Genomic DNA, 26,010 nt, shown 5'->3' with positions numbered 1-26,010 from the left:
GCTCACCCCAAGTATAATATAGATTTCTCCTAAGCTTTCCTTGTCTGGTAGTTAATAACAACAGCTAATCACAAGGGAACGTTTCAGGCACACGGTTAAAACATGTGATAAAGAGATGTTAATGACATTCACCTCCACTATATATACAGGTTTAAACCATTTCCAGAATCACCTAGAAGCATTAGAAATCACTTCCACAATTTGCTTTTGGTATTACAATCATCTACTCTCATCCTCAGCAGACCAACAAATGATTTGTTATTTTTCACCATATGACATAAAAAATACAATTTACATGTTTAAGCAGTTGTTTTGTTAAGACAGAATGTGCCTACAATAAAGACAATCTTTCTGGAAAGGGAGACGGTAGAGGAGAGTCCCAGGCAGTATATTTCTCCTCTCCTTGCCACTGGGTTTTATGGTAATAAGTGTAACTACCGTAGATCTCGTTGAACACTTCTCTGAGACCCATCTGGAGGATGTTATTCAGAAACCTTACCTCCTGCTCAACACAGAGGTCCAGGATCCTGTAGACTCCCTCTGTCAGGTGCCTCTTGAAGTCTGGTTGCAGAGTCACCTTGAGGGTGTGGAGGAGAGAGGAGTGGAGGGGAGGCTAGGAAGAGGCAGTACCAACCAGGATGTTTCAGATAGAAGTGGACAAACAGCCCAGTGAAGTTATTCTCTCAGGGGAAAGCATGCACATCTTCAAATATCTTTAAAAAAGTAGACATTATCTTTGAAAGGCAGGCCCCCAAAAATGGTTTCAATTTGACTGAGCGTTTGAGGCTTGGGAAGGGGTATTAAAATGTAACCGTCATAATGTTGGTGTGATGAGTGAGATGGCTGATCTGTGTTTTGCCTTTTCCTTACACCTTTGTTTGTGTACTCAGCCGAGGCAGTTTTGAAAGCCTGGTAGGAATACAATGTACTGCCAGCTGGAAACTGGACAACATAAGCACTTAGTCTACCTGGAAAGAACCATGACAGTGTTAAACTACTTCTTTAATCAATCCTTTGTTAGATCCTTACTCAAAGAGGTTCCCATGGATTTTTACATTCCAAGGTAATCCTCATGCAACTTCCCTCTCTGCATGTTCCATGGAAAATAAACACTGAGACAGTGTTTGAGACATGCTCAGACGGCATCACATAATGGCATCACATCGACGGAAAAACGGTCTACTAGACTTTACAGTAAGTACAGTCCTTTCGAGGACAAGTTGGCGCAGGGCGGGACACAAGATTATGGAGGAAATTAAATGTTGACTTCTCTCTCCTTCAAATCGGAGAAGTCCAGGGGACTTGCCTTAGTAGCTCTAAATGGTCCCATGTATAGTGTAACACCACAATACAAACAGCCATGGATCAAATAAAAATCCTTGAATTCAATTTGCAGATAGAGTGTATTCCCTTCAGATGTAAGGGCTTGTTGGGATGATGAGAGAAGATCTGAAATGTCATGTTGTTTCCAACCTGTATAATAATAGCCTAATCGTTAGAGCTGACCAAACCGACAACTTATCGACAATGACCAAACCGACAACTTATCGACATCGACCAAACCGACAACTTATCGACATCGACACTGACCAAACCGACAATTTATCGACAATGATCAAACCGACAACTTATCGACATCGACCAAACCGACAACTTATCGACATCGACACTGACCAAACCGACAATTTATCGACAATGACCAAACCGACAACTTATCCACATCGACACTGACCAAACCGACAACTTATCGACATCGACACTGACTAAACCGACAACTTATCGACAATGACCAAACCGACAACTTATCGACATCGACACTGACCAAACCGACAACTTATCGACATCGACACTGACCAAACCGACAATTTATCGACAATGACCAAACCGACAACTTATCGACATCGACACTGACCAAACCGACAATTTATCGACAATGACCAAACCGACAACTTATCGACATCGACACTGACCAAACCGACAACTTATCGACATCGACACTGACCAAACCAACAACTTATCGACATCGACACTGACCAAACCGACAACTTATCGACATCGACACTGACCAAACCGACAACTTATCGACATTGACCAAACCGACAACTTATCGACATCGACACTGACCAAACCGACAACTTATCGACATCGACACTGACCAAACCGACAACTTATCGACATCAACACTGACCAAACTGACAACTTATCCACATCGACACTGACCAAACCGACAACTTATCGACATCAACACTGACCAAACCGACAACTTATCCACATCGACACTGACCAAACCGACAACTTATTCACATCGACACTGACCAAACCCGACAACTTATCCACATCGACACTGACCAAACCGACAACTTATCCACATCGACACTGACCAAACCGACAACTTATCGACATCGACACTGACCAAACCAACAACTTATCGACATCGACACTGACCAAACCGACAACTTATCGACATCGACACTGACCAAACCGACAACTTATCGACATCGACACTGACCAAACCGACAACTTATCGACATCGACACTGACCAAACCGACAACTTATCCACATCGACACTGACCAAACCCGACAACTTATCCACATCGACACTGACCAAACCGACAACTTATCCACATCGACACTGACCAAACCGACAACTTATCGACAACACTGACCAAACCGACAACTTATCCACATCGACACTGACCAAACCGACAACTTATCGACATCGACACTGACCAAACCGACAACTTATCCACATCGACACTGACCAAACCGACAACTTATTCACATCGACACTGACCAAACCCGACAACTTATTCACATCGACACTGACCAAATCGACAACTTATCCACATCGACACTGACCAAACCGACAACTTATCCACATCGACACTGACCAAACCGACAACTTATCCACACGGAACAAACCGACAACTCATCGTGGATATTCTGCTGATATCATTCACTATAACAAATAACCTATAGAGTCCTACAAGAGAAATATGCAGTTTGAAATGAATGAAGTTTGGTAATATGGGTGATTGTTAAAAGGAACAATTGATAGCTACAGCAATCAAAGTAGTAGTAGTGGATTTAAGGGTAATATTTAAAAAAAACATCTGTAGATAATGTTACAAACTTATCGTTCAATTGATCGTTACCGTGATAATTCAGTCAATTTAATGGATTTTTGTTCATATTGCCCTTGATGATGAGAGAAAACCAAAGATCTTACCTTCTGTAACTCGCTGACGTACTGTGCTGCCATGAAGGAGGAGAGGATAGTGAAGCCCTCGGCTGTGGTAGCGGTGTGGGAGTACATGCGTTCCACCAGGCGAGTACACTTCAAAAGCACCACTGCATCGGTCTCAGGGGCTGGGGAATAGAAGAGGAGAGCTTTTAGAAAACTAGACCACGCCAAACACTGACGGTTAAACTTTTATTTCAGACAGAACTTTAGAAGTGGGACAACTTCTACAAAATGGGGACTTTTGAGTGATGCAGCACAGTGGGTGTTCAGAGTGTACAGTGCTCCTGACACAGACGTGGGCTGGATATAACTGATGCAGCACAGTGGGTGTTCAGAGTGTACAGTGCTCCTGACACAGACGTGGGCTGGATGTAACTGATGCAGCACAGTGGGTGTTCAGAGTGCACTGTGCTCCTGACACAGACGTGGGCTGGATATAACTGATGCAGCACAGTGGGTGTTCAGAGTGCACTGTGCTCCTGACACAGACATGGGCAGGATATAACTGATGACAGCACAGCATTTGAATCAAATCTCCAGGGTGCGGCTGAGAATGAATATATTTTCAATGCATTGTGACAGAGCAGAACAATAACAACAGGGTTTTGTATAAGCTGAGACATTAATCATGATAGCTAAGACCAGAATATGGAGCAACAAAAGCTATTTAATCATTCTAATTGTGTAATTGTGTATAAACTAATGTTTATGCTCACAGTCTGCATAAAACAAACAGTATAGCCCATTAGAGAACACAAAGGCCCGGCTGGAACAATTTCTCCATCCCTGCTTTCCTCTCGACTGATTAGATGTACAGTAAAGCACAGCTCACTTGCTGAAAACAAACAGAGGAGAAATATGGCCACTGTTGTCAGGGTGAGAGGTGTTGTTAAACAACCCAGTCTCCATGCAATTTGTCACCTGTGAGGGTTACTATATTTCACAGGGCCAGCCAGGACATGATGCACTGAGCCTTATATGCTAGTTCAAATCAACAAGCTGCTCCTCTCCATCTCCTATTGTTGACCCTTCCTCTGTGCCTGGAACAGGGGAGGTCTCCCTAGAGGTGTACAGAGTTGGCCTCCTTTGGCTGAGGAAGACGGACACTTACAACATGTTATATATGATTTCTAAAAATAAACCCCATCTGAAGACAATTACTGTTGCATAATTGAATATGTCATTATTTCCTTTTCATCAACAGCGTAAGGAAGGCTTTGATGTTGAGATTATGTTGCTCCTTTTAGAAACAGGAAAACATCATGTATCCCTGAATATGTTGATCACAAAGCTGAATACAGCTCCTCAACACTGATTCAACTCATCAGTGATGCTTTCAGCAGTGCAGGACATTAAAAGGTGTCCATCCACGAGCTTGTACTGGACTCCCGCTGTGCACTGTGCTTTTCATGTCTCCTATGACAGTTCTGTCATCCTCAGTGGGAATGTTAGATTTCCCTCACATTGCTTTTGATCCAGTCCTCGGGGACCAGCAGGGCATACAACCAGCTACAGAAATATAACATTACTAAAGGCGAAACCATTCTTCTTCCTTTCTCTCTTTCCACTGGATGAGCTCTGCTGATTTAAAATAGGCCCAGTTTCATGTGTGAAATAGCATAATATAACATGATAAAACACACCTATCATATTCTCCTTTATCCTGCAATACTCCTGCCCTACTAACAGGACTGGTTATCCTGGTGACAGCACGAGTTTGAGTTTATTTTTATTTTTCCAGGGACAGTGCACATTAATCAGCATTTCAGTAAAAGTGCCAGTTTTAGCCAGGCGGCTAATTTTCAACCCCAGTTCCTGGGCAGGTTATTAAAAACAATTACAATAACAATACAGACAAACAATGAGCAGTGAGCACATGCAGAGCAACATAGGACAAGAAACACGTAGCATGCAGACAAAGAAACATAGAACAAGCGTCACGTAGCATGCAGACAGAGAAACATGGTACAAGCAACACGGAGCATGCAGACAGAATAACATAGAACAAGCAACACGGAGCATACAGACAGAATAACATAGAACAAGCAACACGTAGCATGCAGACAGAGAAACATAGAACAAGCGACACATAACACGCAGACAGAGTAACATATAACAAGCAACACATAGCATGCAGACAGAGTAACATAGAACAAGCAACATGTAGCATGCAGACAGAGTAACATAGAACAAGAGACACGTAGCATGCAGACAGAGAAACTTAAAACAAGCAACACGTAGCATGCAGACAGAGAAACATAGAACAAGAAACACGTAGAATGCAGACAGACTAACATAAACAAGCAGCACGTAGCATGCGGACAGAGAAACAGAGAACAAGCAACACGTAGCATGCAGACAGAGAAACATAGAACAAGTGACACATAGCACGCAGACAGAGTAACATATAACAAGCAACATGTAGCATGCAGACAGAGTAACATAAACAAGCAGCACGTAGCATGCGGACAGAGAAACAGAGAACAAGCAACACGTAGCACGCAGACAGAGAAACATAGAACAAGTGACATGTAGCATGCAGACAGAGGAACTCAAGTGTCACGTAGCATGCAGACAGAGGAACTCAAGCGTCATGTAGCATGCAGACAGAGAAATATAGAACAGGTGTGATAGGTGGTGCAGTTGTGTGTGTCTGATAGTTCCATACATGGGAAGCTCTCACAGAGAAAGCAGATTGACTAAAGGTGCTTTTCCTTAAGCAACCTATCCAGTCACCTCTCATGGCAGACCTTGTGGATCTTCTGCCATGAGTTTGCGTTTTCTGTTTAACAAAAGTACTAAGCCGAGGGGAGCTAGACCATTTGGATATTGAATACAAGACATGCGTCAATTGTATTGCTCAAGATTTTCCCAACTCAGGTGCTCACACTTTCTGAGGATGTAACAGTGATGATGGCTATTGGGCTTTCTATCAAGCACTTTGAGAGCCTGTTTGTAGACAGACTGAATGGGTTTTAATGTTGAACAGCAAGCTTGGGCCCAACTAGTCAAGCAGTATGTTAAGTGGGGGAGTATCATAGCATTGAAGTACAGTTTTGTTACTTCTGTAGTCAAACAATTTCGCATGAATCAGAAATTAGCTAGGTTGAACTTTTAGTTACCTTTTTTTAAAAGAGAGATTGGAATCAAGTATGATGCCAAGGTACTTAAAATCGGATACCACCAGGAGCTTCTCCCCTGACACATAGACATCTGGCTCAGTAGCATCAGTTGCCCTCTTTGTGAAGAACATACAGGCTGTTTTTTTCACATTGAGATGCAAACATGAGTCACTGAGCCACTTTGTCACCTGGACCATTACAGTAGTGAGTTCTCATGCAGCTTATTGTTTGCTCTTTGCATGCACATATATCACTGTATCATCTGCATACATTTGAACTTCAGACCCAGTACAGACATAAGGCAGATCATTCATGTACAGGCTGAACAGGAAGGGCAAGTATTGACCCTTGGGGCACGCCCACATCATCACTCTGACACACTGAGTTCTGCCTTCTCTGTATGATTTCATCCATCTCAAGGCATCGGGGGAAGAGTTGAACTTGGACAGTTTTGTGATGAGAACCACATGGTTAACAGTATCAAAAGCTTTCCTTGGGTCTAGAAATTCAGCCCCAACAACGCTTTGTCCATCTTGGACTGTATGGCGGGTAATGTGAAGCGGCTGTTGTTGAGGTGGGCAATCAGTTGCTCTGCTACACACTTTTCAGCACCTTGGACACCACAGGTGATATACTAATGGGCCTGTAGTTCTTACATCAGCAGGGTTGCATGATTTAATGATGGCCGTTTTTATGGCCGACTTCAAGACCTTTGGAAACACCCCCTGACCAATAGACATGTTGGTGACCTTAGTAATGGGGTCAATGAGTGACTCTTTGTAGTTTGTAAGAAAGGTAGAGTCCAGCCCAAACACATCTTTGACTTTAGAGTTCTTTAGTGAGATAATCACCTTTTTCACCTCTGGCTCAGAAACCTCCCTTATGATGAAGACAGCTTGAGTGTCCTTCACTATTGCTGAACCGAGTGGGGGGGGGTGCAGTGTTACTATGGTCTTCCCTGTTCACTTTTTTTAGATTCTCTCAGATCAATTTAGAATTTTCCTTTGCTTCACCAATTATGTTGATCAAAAAGTTTGCCTTGGCCTGTCTGATTTCTTTCATCACCTTATTTCTCAACATGGTAAACCTACATCTGTCATGCTCTAATTTGGACTTCAGGGCTCTTTTTAGAGCATGATCTTTCATCGTTAGTTTCCAGATTTCTCCATGTAGTCAAGGAAGATAATTAATTTTGCCAGGTTTGGATTTTCTTTTCTTTAGGAAGCCATTTATTGTAGTCTGGATTGTGGATATAAAAACCTGATAATCAGCTTCCACATCTGTAGAGGACAAGAGATCATTCCAGTTAATTCCCTTAATTGCGTTTTCAACATGATTTAATTCACTCTGTCACGTTCTGACTTTAGTTCCTTTTTTTATGTCTCTATTTTTGGTTTGGTCAGGGCCTGAGTTGGGGTGGGCATTCTATGTTTTGTTCTATGTTTTGTGTTTCTGTGTTTGGCCTGGTATGGTTCCCAATCAGAGGCAGCTGTCTACTGTTGTCTCTGATTGAGAACCATACTTAGGTAGCCTGTTCCCACCTGTGTTTGTGGGTAGTTGTTTCCTGTTTTTTCGTTGTTTTACCTTTTTTATTTTGTGTTCAGATTAATGAAGTTAACATGCTGCATTTTGGTCCGATCCTTCATATTCCTCATCAGACAAGGACAAGAATGAGGAGGCCTCCAGGCGGTACAAACAGTTGAGGTAAGACTGCATCGCTTTCACCTGGGCACATTCCAAAAAAGGGCCACGTTACAAAAAGTTCAACTTCGACAACTTTGCATTTGAAAGACATTTAGATTCTATTACATTTAGCTATAACATGCTTTTAAAGCATTTTACATTTTAAGGAAAAAAATGTAATACATAATCAAACTGAAGCATTTGTGTGGGTCTATATTTGTCAGGCGGTTGTTAGACCCTGTTCTTGGAGGTCTGTAATTGTTTTGGTATGGGTCGAGGAGAGGAAGGTGCCACGTGCTATCAGTCTCCCAATGAGAGAGAAAGAGAAAAAAAATGCCCTCAATTCTCAGGCTCAGGAGCTACCATGTTCCTATGAGTCATCAGTTGGCGAGGTAATCATTTCCACACATCCTCCAGTGTTCACGCCAAAGACGTGCCCTTCTCCAGAGCACATCTGCCTCCACTTAAGCACCCATCTGGCACAGACCAACAGCCCTTTTCAGAAATTGATTCTGAAGTTATTCTGTTTTATTGCCTACAGTGGGAGGCAGTGGGATGTTTTCTTTGGTTAGCACCCCCAAAATATGTTCAATGTCAAGTGGAAATGGGCTAACTTAGGTGCTGGCCAAGATCCAAGGTTGGCTGAGTATAATAGTCATGGCAAATAGGGAAGGGGTAAGCTAGTCACTCCGTTTTATGCTTGTGTGATAGGCTGAATCAAGCTAGAGAAATTGGAGCAGCATCTGCCAGGAAGATTCTGTATTAACACTTAGGTAAACCTGTGTGACAGGTGTGTAGACAGATGTTATTTGTCCATGCAAGTATAAGGCCTCCCTAGGCAACACCTACAGTGTCAAAAGCCTTCAGGAGACGAATCATTGCAGGGAGAAGGGAAGCCTTCAGGAGACGCATCATTACAGAGAGATTACAAGGGCTTGAGAATGAAAAACCATATAGCATAGAGTTGCTTGCTATTGTCAAAGTATTGTAAATTGAATAAAGTTAATGTGATTTTGGTAGTGAAAAGGTATGATTCAAATTTTGCTTCAGCGAGAACTATTATTATGAACAAGACTAAATCTTTCTACGGGTCAGTCCACACCGTGGATCAGTGGACACTGATGTTTGCACCAAATTACATAAATTGATTTCCTGGCTGCAGGATAAAACACTAGGCATGCCAACCATTTCGCTTGCCAAGACAGCAACTCTAATATTCCCTTTGCTGCAGTGCACAATGTCTGTGCTAGCACCTTAGCATGCAACCGCTGTTTCCATCTACCTGTCTAAGCCTTGTATTCCATTGTTTATGACACAATAACGGAAGTACTGTTTTTTTCTATTGTGAACAGCAAATTAAACACAAATCAGACACTCTGTACATGGACATTTTAAAGTGCTAGGGCTTTCGATTACCGAGAAGCATGGCTTGAGTTGTGGTTCAGGGGAAGGAGGGAAAAGAAGGAATCCACAGCACTGACAATGATTGATCTTCACACCCTGAGGGTGTCTGGGTAAAAGGAAAATCAGAAGACCCTACTTGTGAATATGAAAGTAATCCCCAACCAGAGATTAGAAGTGCACAAAACAGGGCTCCTTGTGTTGTACTTCAGAGAAGTGATGCAAACCCCTAAATGTGCTCTGCTGTAGTGTTATCAAACCCCAGGTAAAATGTGCACTGCTCCAGTATTATCAAACCCCAGGCAAAATGTGCTCTGCTGTAGTGTTATCAAATCCCAGGCAAAATGTGCACTGTTCTAGTATTATCAAACCCCAGGCAAAATGTGCTCTGCTGTAGTGTTATCAAACCCCAGGCAAAATGTGATCTGCTGTAGTGTTATCAAATCCCAGGCAAACCAGCTCTGCTGTAGTGTTATCAAATCCCAGGCAAACCAGCTCTGCTGTAGTGTTATCAAAGCCCAGGCAAACCAGCTCTGCTGTAGTGTTATCAAACCACAGGCAAAATGTGCTCTACTGTAGTATTATCAAACCACAAGCAAAATGTTCTCTGCTGTAGTGTTATCAAACCTCAGGCAAAATGTCCTCTGCTGTAGTGGTATCAAACCTCAGGCAAAATGTCCTCTGCTGTAGTGGTATCAAACCTCAGGCAAAATGTCCTCTGCTGTAGTGGTATCAAACCTCAGGCAAAATGTCCTCTGCTGTAGTGGTATCAAACCCCAGGCAAAATGTGCTCTGCTGTAGTGGTATCAAAAAATGTTCTCTGCTGTAGGCAAAATGTCCTCTGCTGTAGTGGTATCAAACCTCAGGCAAAATGTCCTCTGCTGTAGTGGTATCAAACCTCAGGCAAAATGTCCTCTGCTGTAGTGGTATCAAACCCCAGGTAAAATGTGCTCTGCTGTAGTGTTTTCGAACCCCAGGCAAAATGTCCTCTGCTGTAGTGGTATCAAACCGCAGGCAAAATGTGCTCTGCTGTAGTGGTATCAAACCTCAGGCAAAATGTGCTCTGCTGTAGTGTTTTCGAACCCCAGGCAAAATGTCCTCTGCTGTAGTGGTTTCGAACCCCAGGCAAAATGTCCTCTGCTGTTGTGGTATCAAACCGCAGGCAAAATGTGCTCTGCTGTAGTGGTATCAAACCTCAGGCAAAATGTGCTCTGCTGTAGTGTTTTCGAACCCCAGGCAAAATGTCCTCTGCTGTAGTGGTATCAAACCCCAGGCAAAATGTGCTCTGCTGTAGTGGTATCAAACCGCAGGCAAAATGTGCTCTGCTGTAGTGGTATCAAACCGCAGGCAAAATGTGCTCTGCTGTAGTGTTATTCAGAACAAGACGTCCTCCAAAATACATCAAAGAACTCCATGGACAAAGGGAATATTAAGAGATAAAATAAAGGAATCAAATATAAGTTTCATAATCACAATGACATCCACTAAAAACATCCCAGAAAGAACCATTCTTATGCCCAAGGATTGGGTAAAAACATAAAAAGATGCATGAAGTGACATGTATCGAACCTAGGCCACTAACCTGCGGGAGACACTGGATGACTGCAAACAGAGCCTCGTGGATGGACTCAAAGGTAGTGTGGTAGACCTCCATGATCAGATGTTCAAGGGGGACAAACTGCAGGGCTCCCAGCACCAGGGTCACGTCATGGGGGCTGGAGAGCATCTCCTCCCCATGACGGAGCAGAGTGTCCGGCACTGGCATGGTCAGAGCAGCGGTCAGGGTTGTCTGCTTGCCAGACTCCTTCACTAGAAACTGAGAGAAGAGAGGACAATGGGAGTTCAACCAAAGACAAAGGACATAAAGAGAGAGAAGTACTACATCCTGTGTGGGTTCTCAATGTACTAAGTGTCACCCAGAGAGAGCGAACAGAGAAAAACAGAAATACTGGAACACCAATTGACTCCACAATTCACTCCACTGTTTGTAAGTCTTGTGGACACAGTGAGGGATTGTAGTTGTGTGTGGTAACACCTAATGTTAGTTCTTCCTGCAGAGTTGCAGTGAGGTGAGAGTGAGCCATATCAATAAATTAAATCAGATTCAGCTTGATTAAACGGGACAGGTAGTCACTCTCCCTGCTGCACACTGAAACAGACAGGGAGGGAGACACTTACTGCTGCAGGCCAAAATTGGCTTTCCCAGCTAAACCAATTCTTCCCCCAAATCACATCCAGGACATGGGAGACAGTGCAGAGCAGGAGAAGCGTGACATGCTTTGTAACAGACTGCCAGACTGTTGTCATGACGTTGGCCTGGGGGTAGGTTTATGACAGTCATAAATACCTCTTCCCCCATTTTCCTCTCTCTACCCTACTGATGTTACATTTGCAAACCATTTGGTTAACAGAGATTCTGGGAACATCATAAATTGGGGGAAATGAACTATATTCTGGTAATCTGACCAATTGAACATATGCGGTGGTACTTAATGAATATGATGTCAGTTCGGTTGTCATCTGAGACATTCTCATCAATGATAAGATGACAAACTCTACAGTGGAAAGTCTTACACATCAGAGTTATCGGATTCACATGGAATTGTTTTTCAATTTAAATGTTTGAATATAAAATTATTCGTGATGTGATGAAATGTGATTTTTAGCTTCTAAAATGTGAGATTTGGGTTTTCATAAGATAGGGCTCTGCTCAATCAGTGGCCCGCCCCTGTGAAGGGACATGGGCTATGAAACTTTTCAAACACGCCCTCCTCTCTCTTCCTATATAAGCCCTTGACGACAATATAACCTCCTGTTCCGAGGACGTGAGGACGACGGTCCGATGTCAGAACAGTTCAGATAATAATATGAACTTTGAACTCTTATTCACTACAGAAGTGATACCTCCTAGCCGTTGAGTTAGCAACAACCGCTGAAAACGAGGGTTAGGAAGGAACAGACAGAGTATTCCATCTACCACACAACGACGTTACTACAACATATTCAATTTACCAGCAGAGACATTCTTCAAAGGACGAATGACTCGGTTGGGCAACACGGCCTTCCATCTACCACCAACCTACCGAAGCACAGCTCAGAGTAAATATTTATTGCATTTTCCTTTTCCAAATGGGCGGTAATTTAGAATGCATAAGATACTCTATTTATGATAGCACAGCTTCTCCCTGTGCCCTTCAGTCTTCCCGCTCTTTCACTCAAACCCAGACCCTTTTCTTTTGTGTAACCAGCTGTCATATCTGTTCCATCCGCTAGGGACATTTTCCTTTATGACATAATTTGTAATCAAGTTATGATTTAAATATGTGTATGTGTAATGCTGTGTGATTAGTTAGGTATTTAGTAAATAAATAATTAAACCCAATTTTGTATTGCTGATTCAACTTGTTCGCCAGGGTTCATGCAGATAACCAAGAATTTACAACTTTCAGATGAGACTGAATTAAGATGATGACTAATATTGACTGCTATTGATGTAAAATATTACTAGGTCTTTAAGAGTTTATTCAGAAGATAACAGCTCTATAAATATAATTTCGTGGTGCCCGACTCTCTAGTTAATTACATTTACATGATTAGCTCAAACAGGTCATATTAATTACGGATAAATTATTTTATAGAATAGCATGTCATATCACTTAATCCGGCATAGCCAAAGACACGACACTGTGTTTCTTTTTGCAATGCCCTAAGGGGGTTTCTACGCTAAATAGGAAACACATTTACTCTTTAATTCCATGTTAAGTCAATGCCAAAGCCAATCCAATGCTTTATTTTGTCCCTCTTGAAGCATGGGAAGCAGGGTTGTAAGTGAGGACACATTGTGCCTTTACCATAACTACATTTTGCATGATTCTACCTCAAATAATATTTTTCAGCGGCATTCATTTATTTGGATGAACAGTCCTCAATAAAGCACAGCACATCAAAAGTCACAGTGAATACTTACTACCAAGGCAGACATCATCTGAGACGCAATGAGTCAAAATGCCTCTAAGCAGGTTTCTGGAATCAGGCAGCTGGAAAGGAACTTTGTTATTCGTTGTATTTTATTATCATTTTGTGAAATTCTGTGAAATTCTGAATGATGTCTGTTTTAGTCACCTATGTTTGTCAGTGATGGTACAGGAAGTTAACTTGGACATTTACTGGAGGGTTATTACAGCTATTATCAGGAGCAGGAAATCCCACAATGTACAGGTGAGCATCTCAGAACACGCTACCATCTCAGAACACACTACCATCTCAGAACACACTACCATCTCAGAACACCCTGCCATCTCAGAACACCCTACCATCTCAGAACACCCTACCATCTCAGAACACCCTACCATCTCAGAACACCCTACCATCTCAGAACACGCTACCATCTCAGAACACACTACCATCTCAGAACACGCTACCATCTCAGAACACACTACCATCTCAGAACACGCTACCATCTCAGAACACACTACCATCTCAGAACACACTACCATCTCAGAACGCGCTACCATCTCAGAACACACTACCAAGTCTGATCTCTTTTTCTTTTACTAGCTCTGACTTTGCTGATAGCTACGTTGTTGAGGAAATAGTACTTACTATGACTGTGATATGTGGTTGTCCCACCTAGCTATCTTAAGATGAATGCACTAACTGTAAGTGGCTCTGTATAAGAGTGTCTGCTAAATGACTAAAATGTCAATGTCAATCTAAAAATGAAAAAGAAACGTGCATTGTTGTGTAATGAGAGAGTGAAAAGAAGTGGAGCGATGAGACCAGGAAGTCCATGGGGTGCTAGGATGGGCACAGCTCTCGCAGGATCTGCTGGCTGAAGTTCCTATAGAGACCCATGTGACTTAGACTCTCCTGGGTGATGCCCTCACTAGGCTTATCCTATAGGCAAGCGCAGGTCAGCTCGCTCTTCACCATCCCGGTCATCGCATCCACAGAGAAGGTCTGGCCTAGCAGACTGTCTGTCAAGCAGGCCTGGATGGCAGGGCCCATGACAGCAGTGCTCTTCCCCAGCAAGTGGCTCAGGGTCTCATCTAGCTGCTTGGTTTTGCTGAGGCTGGAGGTCATGGCCTGGCACAGTGTGTTCAAAGATGCAAGCAGGAGCTGTACAGAGAACAGTGTTTTCTGGGACAGTAGACAAAGCCATAACGACCACCTGTGCATTTCTATTGGTTGAGACAGACACGGTTCTTTCTGTGGATTATAAAAAGAATCAGGGACTGGATGAAATCCTGGATGGTTTTTAAGAAAGTCAGCCAAGCAGAGCTGTCCACAGTTTGAGAGGCCCTTACTGCAGTGTGAAAGGAGAGCTTCCAAAGCTGCCTCCATGAGGCTACTCCCATGCACAATCTTTAAAACACAATGAGAATTGTTCCCTGCCAGAAGTGACCCCATGAGACTGAAGATCTGATTCGGCAGATGTCTTGTCACTGAAGGCTTCACGTCATTATGTAGCTGTGTGTCTGTGACCACCGGGGCGGCAGGGTAGCCTAGTGGTTAGAGCGTTGGACTAGTAACCGAAAGGTTGCAAGTTCGAATCCCTGAGCTGACAAGGTACAAATCTGTCGTTCTGCCCCTGAACAGGCAGTTAACCCACTGTTCCTAGGCCGTCATTGAAAATAAGAATTTGTTCTTAACTGACTTGCCTAGTAAAATAAAGGTAAAATAAAATGAGGAATTAAGAACAGAAAGAGCCCTGAAAAGTCTTCAGATGACATTTGATCTGGGTTAAGAGCATTGGTGACTTGAAGTAAGCTTAAAAGGATATCGGCTTGACTTTCGGATAGGGTTAAAGAGGCTCCAGTTGTACTAGAACTCAGTATGTGGCCTCCAGTCTCTTCAAAACAGAAGGGGCTTCAGTGACATCACCGTCAGACTGAGTTACTGCACTTATTTTGTCTTCAGCTGTTGAACAACTGACTTCACTTAACTTCATGAGTGCTGGATGGACTGGGGTCATGTCTGGGGTGCTGCTGAGAATCCCCACAATCTGACCACAGCAGAGTGAGTAATGGGTAACTTGACCAGAATGAGGCTCTCAAGCAGATGTTTGGAAATGAGAGAGACAGACAGCCTCTCAGTGGTGTCGTCTAGTGTCTTCTGAAGTAGGGAGCTGAGGAGAACTTCAGCTACATGAAGTACTTCGTCCTCTGAGAGGTATAGCGAGATCATTGGTAGGTTTGTGGTAACTAGGTACCAATGTGCCACTGGGTAGGTGATGGCATCCATACTACTGACCTAGCAGTCCCATAGTTGGTCATTCTGCTGGCCAAGTTGAGGATCTTCTCTCCCCACAATGTACTTGACTGCTCTGCGGAGGACTTCTGAAGCTCTAGCCTGTCCCATAGCTCATGCTTAGGATAACTTTCTTCATTTGTTGGAGAGTGAGCAGTTTTTGCAAGAGATGGGTCATATGGAGAACAGGCTGTCGGAGCTCATCCACTGTAAGCGTCCTATGGAGAACAAGCTGTCGGAGCTCATCCACTGTAAGCGTCCTATGGAGAACAGGCTGTTGGAGCTCATCCACTGTAAGCGTCCTATGGAGAACAGGCTATCGGAGCTCATCCTCTGTAAGCATCCTATGGAGAACAGGCTGTCGGAGCTCATCCCCTGTAAGCGTCCTAGGAGGACAGGGTCATCCACTGTAAGCGTCCTATGGAGAACAGGCTGTCCTCATCCACTGGAGTGCCCTAAGAACAGGCTGTCGGAGGTCATCCACTGGAGCTCATCCCACTGTAAGCGTCTGGAGAACAGGCTGTCAAGCTCATCCACTGTAAGCATGGAGAACAGGCTGTCAGAGCTCATCCACTGTAAGCGTCCTATGGAGAACAGGCTATCGGAGCTCATCCTCTGTAAGCATCCTATGGAGAACAGGCTGTCGGAGCTCATCCCCTGTAAGCGTCCTATGGAGGACAGGGTGTCGGAGCTCATCCACTGTAAGCGTCCTATGGAGAACAGGCTGTCGGAGCTCATCCACTGCTGAGTGCCCTATGGAGAACAGGCTGTCGGAGGTCATCCACTGTAAGCGTCCTAAGGAGGACAAGCTGTCGGAGCTCATCCACTGTAAGAATGGAGAACAGGCTGTCAGCTCATCCACTGTAAGCATCCAATGGAGAACAGGCTGTCAGAGCTCATCCACTGTAAGCGTCCTATGGAAAATAGGCTGTCGGAGCTCATACACTGTAAGCGTCCTATGGAAAATAGGCTGTCGGAGCTCATCCACTGTAAGCGTCCTACTGTCGGAGCTCATCCACTGCTGAGTGCCCTATGGAGAACAGGCTGTCTGAGGTCATCCACTGCTGAGTGCCCTATGGAGAGCAGGCTGTCGGAGCTCATCCACTGCTGAGTGCCCTATGGAGAACAGGCTGTCGGAGCTCATCCACTGTAAGCGTCCTGGAGAACAGGCTGTCGGAGCTCATCCACTGTAAGCGTGGAGAACAGGCTATGGAGCTCATCCTCTGTAAGCATCCTATGGAGAACAGGCTGTCGGAGCTCATCCCCTGTAAGCGTCCTATGGAGGACAGGGTGTCGGAGCTCATCCACTGTAAGCGTCCTATGGAGAACAGGCTGTCGGAGCTCATCCACTGCTGAGTGCCCTATGGAGAACAGGCTGTCGGAGGTCATCCACTGGCTGTCGGACAAGCTGTCGGAGCTCATCCACTGTAAGCGTCCAATGGAGAACAGGCTGTCAGAGCTCATCCACTGTAAGCAAATGGAGAACAGGCTGTCAGAGCTCATCCACTGTAAGCGTCCTATGGAAAATAGGCTGTCGGAGCTCATCCACTGTAAGCGTCCTATGGAGAACAGGCTGTCGGAGCTCATCCACTGCTGAGTGCCCTATGGAGAACAGGCTGTCTGAGGTCATCCACTGCTGAGTGCCCTAAGAGCAGGCTGTCGGAGCTCATCCACTGCTGAGTGCCCTATGGAGAACAGGCTGTCGGAGCTCATCCACTGTCATGGAGAACAGGCTGTCGGAGCTCATCCACTGCTGAGTGCCCTATGGAGAACAGGCTGTCGGATCATCCACTGGAGGAGAACAGGCTGTCAGGCTCATCCACTGTAAGCGTCCTATGGAGCAGGCTGTCATCATCCACTGCTGAGTGCCCTATGGAGAACAGGCTGTCGGAGCTCATCCACTGCTGAGTGCCCTATGGAGAGCAGGCTGTCGGAGCTCATCCACTGTAAGCATCCTATGGAGAACAGGCTGTCGGAGCTCATCCACTGTAAGCATCCTATGGAGAACAGGCTGTAGGAGCTCATCCACTGCTGAGTGCCCTATGGAGAACAAGCTATCGGAGCTCATCCACTGTAAGCGTCCTATGGAGAACAGGGACGGGGAGCTAGGGTCAGTTTGTTATATCTGGAGTACTTCTCCTGTCTTATCCGGTGTCCTGTGTGAATTTAAGTATGCTCTCTAATTCTCTCTTTCCCTCTTTCTTTCTCTCTCTCGGAGGACCTGAGCCTGAGGACCATGCCTCAGGACTACCTGGCATGAGGACTCCTTGCTGTCCCCAGTCTGGTTATTCTTTAAAAGTGCATTCCTCACAATCTTAAAGCATGCCCCATTCAACAAATGTAAAACCAGGAACAGATGTAGCCCGTGGTTCACTCCAGACCTGACTGCCCTTGACCAGCACAAAAACATCCTGTGGTGTATAGCATTAGCAACGAATAGCCCCCGCGATATGAAACCTTTCAGGGAAGTCAGGAACCAATATACACAGGCAGTTAGGAAAGCAAAGGCTAGCTTTTTAAAACAGAAATTTGCATCCTGCAGCACAAACGCAAAAATGTTCTGGGACACTCTAAAGTTCATGGAGAATAAGAGCACTTCCTCCCAACTGCCCACTGCACTGAGGCTAGGAAACACTGTCACCACCGATAAATCCACTATAATTGAGAATTTCAATAAGCATTTTTCTAGGGCTGGCCATGCTTTCCACCTGGCCACCCCTACCTGGTCAACAGCCCTGCATCCCCGACAGCATCTTGCCCAAGCCTCCCCATTTCTCCTTCACCCAAATCCAGATAGCTGATGTTCTGAAAGAGCAGCAAAATCTGGACCCTTACAAATCAGCAAGGCTAGACAATCTGGACCCTCTCTTTCTAAAATTATCAGCTGGAATTGTTGCAGCCCCTATTACTAGCTTGTTCAAACTCTTTCGTATTGTCTGTGATCCCCAAAGATTTGAGAGCTGCCGCGGTCATCCCCCTCTTCAAATGGGAGACACTCTAGACCCAAACTGCTACAGACCTATATCTATCCTACCCTGCATTTCTAAGGTCTTCGAAAGCCAAGTTAAAAAACAGATCACAGACCATTTCATATCCCAACGTACCTTCTTCGCTATTCAATCTGGTTTCCGAGCTGGCCATGGGTGCAAATCAGCCACGCTCATAGTCCTAAAAGATATCATAACCGCCATCGATGAGACAATACTGTACAGCTGTATTCATTGAACTGGCCATGGCTTTCGACTCTGTCAATCACCACATTCTTAGACTCAACAGCCTTGGATTCTCAAATGATTGCCTCGCCTGGTTCACCAACTACTTCTCAGACAGAGTTCAGTGTGTCAAATCGGAGGGCCTGTTGTCCGGACCTCTGGCAGTCTCTATGGGGGTGCCACAGGGTTCAATTCTCGGGCCGACTCTTTTTTTCTCTATACATCAATGATGCCCCTCTTGCTGCTGGTGATTCTCTGATCCACATCTATGCAGACAACACCATTCTGTATACTTCTGGCCCTTCTTTGGACATTGTGTTAACAACCCTCCAGACGAGCTTCAATGCCATACAACTCTCCTTCCGTGGCCACCAATTGCTCTTGAATGCAAGTAAAATTAAATGCATGCTCTTCAACTGATCCCTGCCCGCACCTGCCCACCCATTTGGTATCACTACTCTGGATGGTTCTGACTTAGAATATGTTGACAACTACAAATACCTAGGTGTTAGACTGTAAACTCTCCTTCCAGACTCACATTAAGCATCTCCAATACAAAATAACATCTAGAATCGGCTTCCTATTTCGCAACAAAGCATCCTTCCTCGTAAAACTGACTATCCTGCCAATCCTTGACTTCGGCGATGTCATTTACAAAATATCCTCCAACACTCTACTCAGCAAATTGGATGCAGTCGCCATCCGTTTTGTCATCAAAGCCCCATATACTACCCACCACTGCGACCTATATGCTCTCATTGGCTGGCCCTCGCTTCATATTCGTCACCAATCCCACTGGCTCCATGTCATCTATAAGTCTTTGATAGGTAAATCCCCACTGTCACAGTTGTCGTTGGTGGAAGAAGGAGTAGACCAAAACGCAGCGTGGTAAGTGTTCATGTTGCAAATGTAATAAACTGATCACTGAATACAAACGAACCTAAACCCATAACATAGAATACCCACCCACATCACACCTTGACCAAACTAAAAATAGAAACATACATAGCAATCTACGGTCAGGGCGTGACACCCACCTTATCTCAGCTCACTGGTCACCATAGCAGCACCCACCCATAGCACACGCTCCAGCAGGTATATTTCACTGGTCACCCCCAAAGCCAATTCCTCCTTTGGCCACCTTTCCTTCCAGTTCTCTGTTGCCAACGACTGGAACGAATTGCAAAAATCACTGAAGCTGGAGACCCATATCTCCCTCACTAACTTTAAGCTCCAGCTGTCAGAGCAACTCACAGATCACTGCACCTGTACATAGCCCATCTGTAAATAGCCCATCCAACTACCTCATCCCCATACTGTTATTTTTTTCTCCTTTGCACCCTAGTATCTCTACTTGCACATTCACCTTCTGCACATCAAATCAAATCAAATGTATTTATATAGCCCTTCGTACATCAGCTGATATCTCAAAGTGCTGTACAGAAACCCAGCCTAAAACCCCAAACAGCAAGCAATGCAGGTGTAGAAGCACGGTGGCTAGGAAAAACTCCCTAGAAAGACCAAAACCTAGGAAGAAACCTAGAGAGGAACCAGGCTATGTGGGGTGGCCAGTCCTCTTCTGGCTGTGCCGGGTGGAGATTATAACAGAACATGGCCAAGATGTTCAAATGTTCATAAATGACCAGCATGGTCAAATAATAATAATCACAGGCAGAACAGTTGAATCTGGAGCAGCAGCACGGCCAGGTGGACTGGGGACAGCAAGGAGTCATCATGTCAGGTAGTCCTAGGTAGTAGGTGGTCCTAGGTAGTCCATGGTCCTAGGGCTCAGGTCCTCCGAGGGAGAGAAAGAAAGAGAATTAGAGAGAGCATACTTAAATTCACACAGGACACAGGATAGGACAGGAGAAGTACTCCAGATATAACAAACTGAACCTAGCAACCGACACATAAACTACTGCAGCATAAATACTGGAGGCTGAGACAGGAGGGGTCAGGAGACACTGTGGCCCCATCCGATGACACCCCCGGACAGGGCCAAACAGGAAGGATATAACCCCACCCACTTTGCCAAAGCACAGCCCCCACACCACTAGAGGGATATCTTCAACCACCGACTTACCATCCTGAGACAAGGCCGAGTAGAGCCCACAAAGATCTCCGCCACGGCACAACCCAAGGGGGGCGCCAACCCAGACAGGAAGATCACATCAGTGACTCAACCCACTCAAGTGACGCACCCCTCCAAGGGACGGCATGAAAGAGCCCCAGTAAGCCAGTGACTCAGCCCCTGTAATAGGGTTAGAGGCAGAGAATCCCAGTGGAAAGAGGGGAACTGGCCAGGCAGAGACAACAAGGGCGGTTCGTTACTCCAGAGTCTTTCCGTTCACCTTCACACTCCTGGGCCAGACTACACTCAATCATATGACCCACTGAGAGATGAGTCTTCAGTAAAGACTTAAAGGTTGAGACCAAGTCTGCGTCTCTCACATGGGTAGGAAGACCATTCCATAAAAATTGAGCTCTATAGGAGAAAGCCCTGCCTCCAGCTGTTTGCTTAGAAATTCTAGGGACAATTAGGAGGCCTGTGTCTTGTGACCATAGCGTACGTGTAGGTATGTACGGCAGGACCAAATCAGAAAGATAGGTAGGAGCAAGCCCATGTAATGCTTTGTAGGTTAGCAGTAAAACCTTGAAATCAGCCCTTGCCTTAACAGGAAGCTAGTCTAGGGAGGCTAGCACTGGAGTAATATGATAAATTTTTTTGGTTCTAGTCAGGATTCTAGCAGCCGTATTTAGCACTAACTGAAGTTTATTTAGTGCTTTATCCGGGTAGCCGGAAAGTAGAGCATTGCAGTAGACTAACCTAGAAGTAACAAAAGCTTGGATTAATTTTTCTGCATCATTTTTGGACAGAAAGTTTTTGATTTTTGCAATGTTGCGTAGATGAAAAAAAGCTGTCCTTGAAACAGTCTTGATATGTTCGTCAAAATAGAGATCAGGGTCCAGAGTAACGCCGAGGTCCTTCACAGTTTTATTTGAGACGACTGTACAAACATTAAGATTAATTGTAAGATTCAACAGAAGATCTCTTTGTTTCTTGGGACCTAGAACAAGCATCTCTGTTTTGTCCGAGTTTAAAAGTAGAACGTTTGCAGCCACCCACTTCCTTATGTCTGAAACACAGACTTCTAGCGAGGGCAATTTTGGGGCTTCACCATGTTTCATTGAAATGTACAGCTGTGTGTCATCCGCATAGCAGTGAAAGTTAACATTATGTTTTCGAATGACATCCCCAAGAGGTAGAATATATAGTGAAAACAATAGTGGTCCTAAAACAGAACCTTGAAGAACACCGATGCACATCTATCACTCCAGTGTTTAATTGCTAAATTGTCATTATTTCGCCACAATGGCCTATTTATTGCCTGACCTCCCTTATCTTACCTAATTTGCACACACTGTACATAGACTTGTTCTCTATTGTGTTATTGACTATATGTTTGTTTGTTCCATGTGTAACTCTGTGTTGTTTGTGTCGCACTGCTTTGCTTTATCTTGGCCAGGTCGCAGTTGTAAATGAGAACTTGTTCTCAACTAGCCTACCTGGTTAAATAATTGTGAAGAAAAAAATACACTGCTGAGCGTCCTATGAAGAACAGGCTGTCGGCGCTCATCCACTGCTGAGCATCCTTTGTACTGCCACTGGAGGAACAGGCTGTCGGAACTCATCCACTGCTGGGCGGCAGATGACAGCCAGGAGCTCCTCAGCCTGGCGTAGGTCAGGAGAACAGAGGAGATGAGGGCCTCGTGTGCCTTCCTAACCCGTGGCTCTGTGCAGTCGGAGTTGATCCATCCGGCCGACAGCAGCTCGTCCACGTCCGGCTCTATGATCAGGTGGTTGAGACTGAGCAGGGCTTTTAGACAGTGGTACCATGCTGATATAATGGGATTGGCATTGTCAAACAACATCTTAACCACCTTCCTATAAAAAATCAACTGAACCTCCTTGTTCTTTATCCTGTCAGCCAACACATTGTAAATGTCTCCCGTCAAGCATAAATTCAAGAGGTTCTCCAAAGCCAGCAGAGCTAAGCTGCAGTTTTCACCATCAAACGTGTCTTTGGGAGTCACCACGTTTATGAAATCCACGGCGGTGATTTACTGTGTTCTTTATTATCCTCTCCTTTACAGTAGGCGACCAGTGAGAACCTGAAGAGCAGCGGGAGGGAACTCCACCTGACCCCGTAACGGAGAGCGGTGTCACAGAGCTTTGTAATTACTGTGTGGATTAGGGAGAGTAGGCCCTTCCTTGCCAACCCTTTCTTCATTCCTGGCTTCTCCTTATACGCCTGGAGGTGGTCTGGCAGGAACAGGGCAGACTGCCGGATGGTGTCCACCTTACCACGGATGTCCCTACTCAGGTGCTGGCCAACACATGGGTCATTCTCAGCCATCTAGGCCCTGATGGTCAGTAGGTCCCTGAGCAGGGGGAGATGCGGGAGCATGTGTGTTGTGACTTGGACAAACACACGGTTGACATTGGCCTGCTACCTCTGGACAGTGAGGTACCTGCTCATTGTAAGAAGGACCTCAAACACCTGTGTCAGGGGGACTGTGATTTGCAGGATGCCCTTACAGAAGCTCAGCACAGTGGAGACAGATGCTGAGGAGGTCTCTGAGGCAATTCCTGAATCCTTTCAATTATAACCTGGAGAGATTTTTTTTGTTTTTGAAATCATGACATTTAATAAAACAGTTGTATCATCAGTGTAAAATGGGCATGGTTCAGTTTTTATACCCAGGGTGTCTTGGGGTTTTTTCAGCTTAATGTGAATAACAGAGTAAATGGAAGCCATACTGTACATAAAACAAGGCCTGTGGAAAGGGAGAGATTGACCTGAGTCAATACAGTTCTGAGACAAAAGGAATGTTATCTTATTTGGCCAGCAGAGGGAGTCGTTTCCTTAAAGTTAAATTATGACAACTTGGAATAATGGAGCTAGTGAATGGGCTTGAAATAGAAGTATCCTCATGATTGTGAAATATAAATGTACCATGCCTGGAGTGTACTGGTCAAATAAACTTGTAATCAGATTTTTTTTAAATATAAAATGTAGCCAATACCCAATCAAATGAAATCAAGCCTTATTTCTACAGCACATTTCAGACATGGAATGCAACACAATGAGCTCCACAGGAAAAATAAAAACTGAAACATTTACTACACAACAAACATGAGGATAAAAACTAAAGAATAACACGAATGGAATGGCTAAAAAGCCTCTTAAGGAAAAGCAAAGCTAAAAAGGTGTGTTTCAATAATAAATGTAGTGTACTGCAGTTGAACAGCAGTTTTACTGCACTCTTACATTGCAAACTTACTGCAGCAAATAAAACAGTGTTATTTTGGAAGCCGTGTCTACCTCATGCAAATACTGCAATCTTTTTTTGTAATGGTCCTAGGATTTGGGATAGTTAAAAGTCCAGTGCCTGAGGACCTGAGGGACCTACTGGGTACATAACTTAAATGCATGTCTGACATGTATTGAGGTGAACAATCGTGGATTTATTTAAAAACCAATAGAGGATTCTTAAAATGAATTCTAAATCTCACAGGCAGCTAGTGCAGACCTGGAAAACCGGTGTAATGTGTGCTCTCTGTCTGGTCTTGGTCAGTACCCTTGCTGCAGCATTCTGTATATTTTGCAGTTGACCAATGGCTTTTTTTAGGTAGACCAGACAGGAGAGCATTGCAGTAGTCAAGCCTGCTTGTAATAAAAGCATGGATGAGTCTCTCTGTATCAGCCTGAGAGAAAACATAGGCAGAAAACAGAGAGAGAAACCTGATGAGCTACTATATAACTATAACTAAGGTATAAGATTGTTGCTGCAATGCTGACATCTGTCAAAATGACCTGTCAGGTCAAAGAAGTTAATAAATACATGAGGTTGTAACAAAACTGAAGGAGATGCTAGTAAGAACAAACAAGAATCACATGAACCTATTTGATCAAGAAAGCATGGTGCAGATGAGGCAATGTCTGAACAATTCAAGCGCTGCTCATTTTAATAAAATGCACAATTATGTGTTTGTTAGAAAATGGTGTTCGTCTTCATCTTCTATATAAAATGGTGGTCCGCAAACAAACGTTAAAGATATTCTCTTGACAAAACTTTATTCAAGAGGAATTTGCCCTCAGTGCTGGAAATGACACCACTACCAAAGGACAAGTATATTTTGTGGAAATAACAATATAAAGGGCATACTCACAATACATATTGATATAGATTTTATTTGATTTAATTGACTCTTTCTCTAGAAGATAACATTACATCATGTGTAATTATTCATGTTTTCTCATAGAAAAACGTAGTAGCTCAAAAGTCTGGGTCAAGGACAAGGGCAAAACAGTGAAATTGAGGTATAAAATGCATCTGAAAAGTAGCTAAAATACTTGATAGAGAGATGTTGAAAACAATATGGGGTGATTGTCGTGTGAACTTAACATATAAAGAATAAAAACATATATTTTTTTATAAAATCCACAAAATTGACCCTGAGGACAGAGAAGTTCCCGTAGTTGCCCAAAGCATGCTAAGCAGTCTGTAATTTTTCTCCAAAAACAGCAGAAGCGTCATTTCCATCACAGTCATTTCCATCACAAACGTAACTCTGATGGAAATGACAGAACATGGTGGAAATTACAAAAATCTATTATGTTATTACTTTTTACTTTTTTTAAACTTTAGGCTTATTTAATCATGTTATAAATTACTTTAATATAGAAAATTATCCAAGGTGTGCACAATTGGAAAATTTGAGTATTATTCTTTGTTTTTAGAAGATGCCACATAAAACAGCACAGAGGTCACAGACATAGAAACAACATTTAAAAAATGATCCTATACGACACCAGGAACATCTGCAAAAAGACAGGAAGAGATACTGGAAGAAAAAAAAGAAGGGAGAAGTGATATCTATCTTCGAGCTTACAAAGAGAGTGCAAAGAGGCAAGAGATGGCTATAGAAATCCAACCAACAGAATAGAAGACAGACTTTAAAGAGAACAGTTGCAATGGAGACCTACCCATCAGGCAACACAACACCTCAGTCACCAGATGACCTGCAGCCAT

General features: G+C 44.0%; 1 pseudogene; it reads right to left on the bottom strand.

Moving 5' to 3' along the window:
* Window positions 1-331: 331 nt before the first annotated feature.
* On the bottom strand, window positions 332-26,010 carry LOC112261414 (annotated as a pseudogene).

The sequence above is a fragment of the Oncorhynchus tshawytscha genome, linkage group LG01, assembly GCF_018296145.1.
Source record: "Oncorhynchus tshawytscha isolate Ot180627B linkage group LG01, Otsh_v2.0, whole genome shotgun sequence".
NCBI lineage: Eukaryota > Metazoa > Chordata > Actinopteri > Salmoniformes > Salmonidae > Oncorhynchus > Oncorhynchus tshawytscha.
The sequence above is the reverse complement of the archived record's forward strand: the minus strand, read 5'-3'. Positions and strand labels throughout refer to the sequence as shown.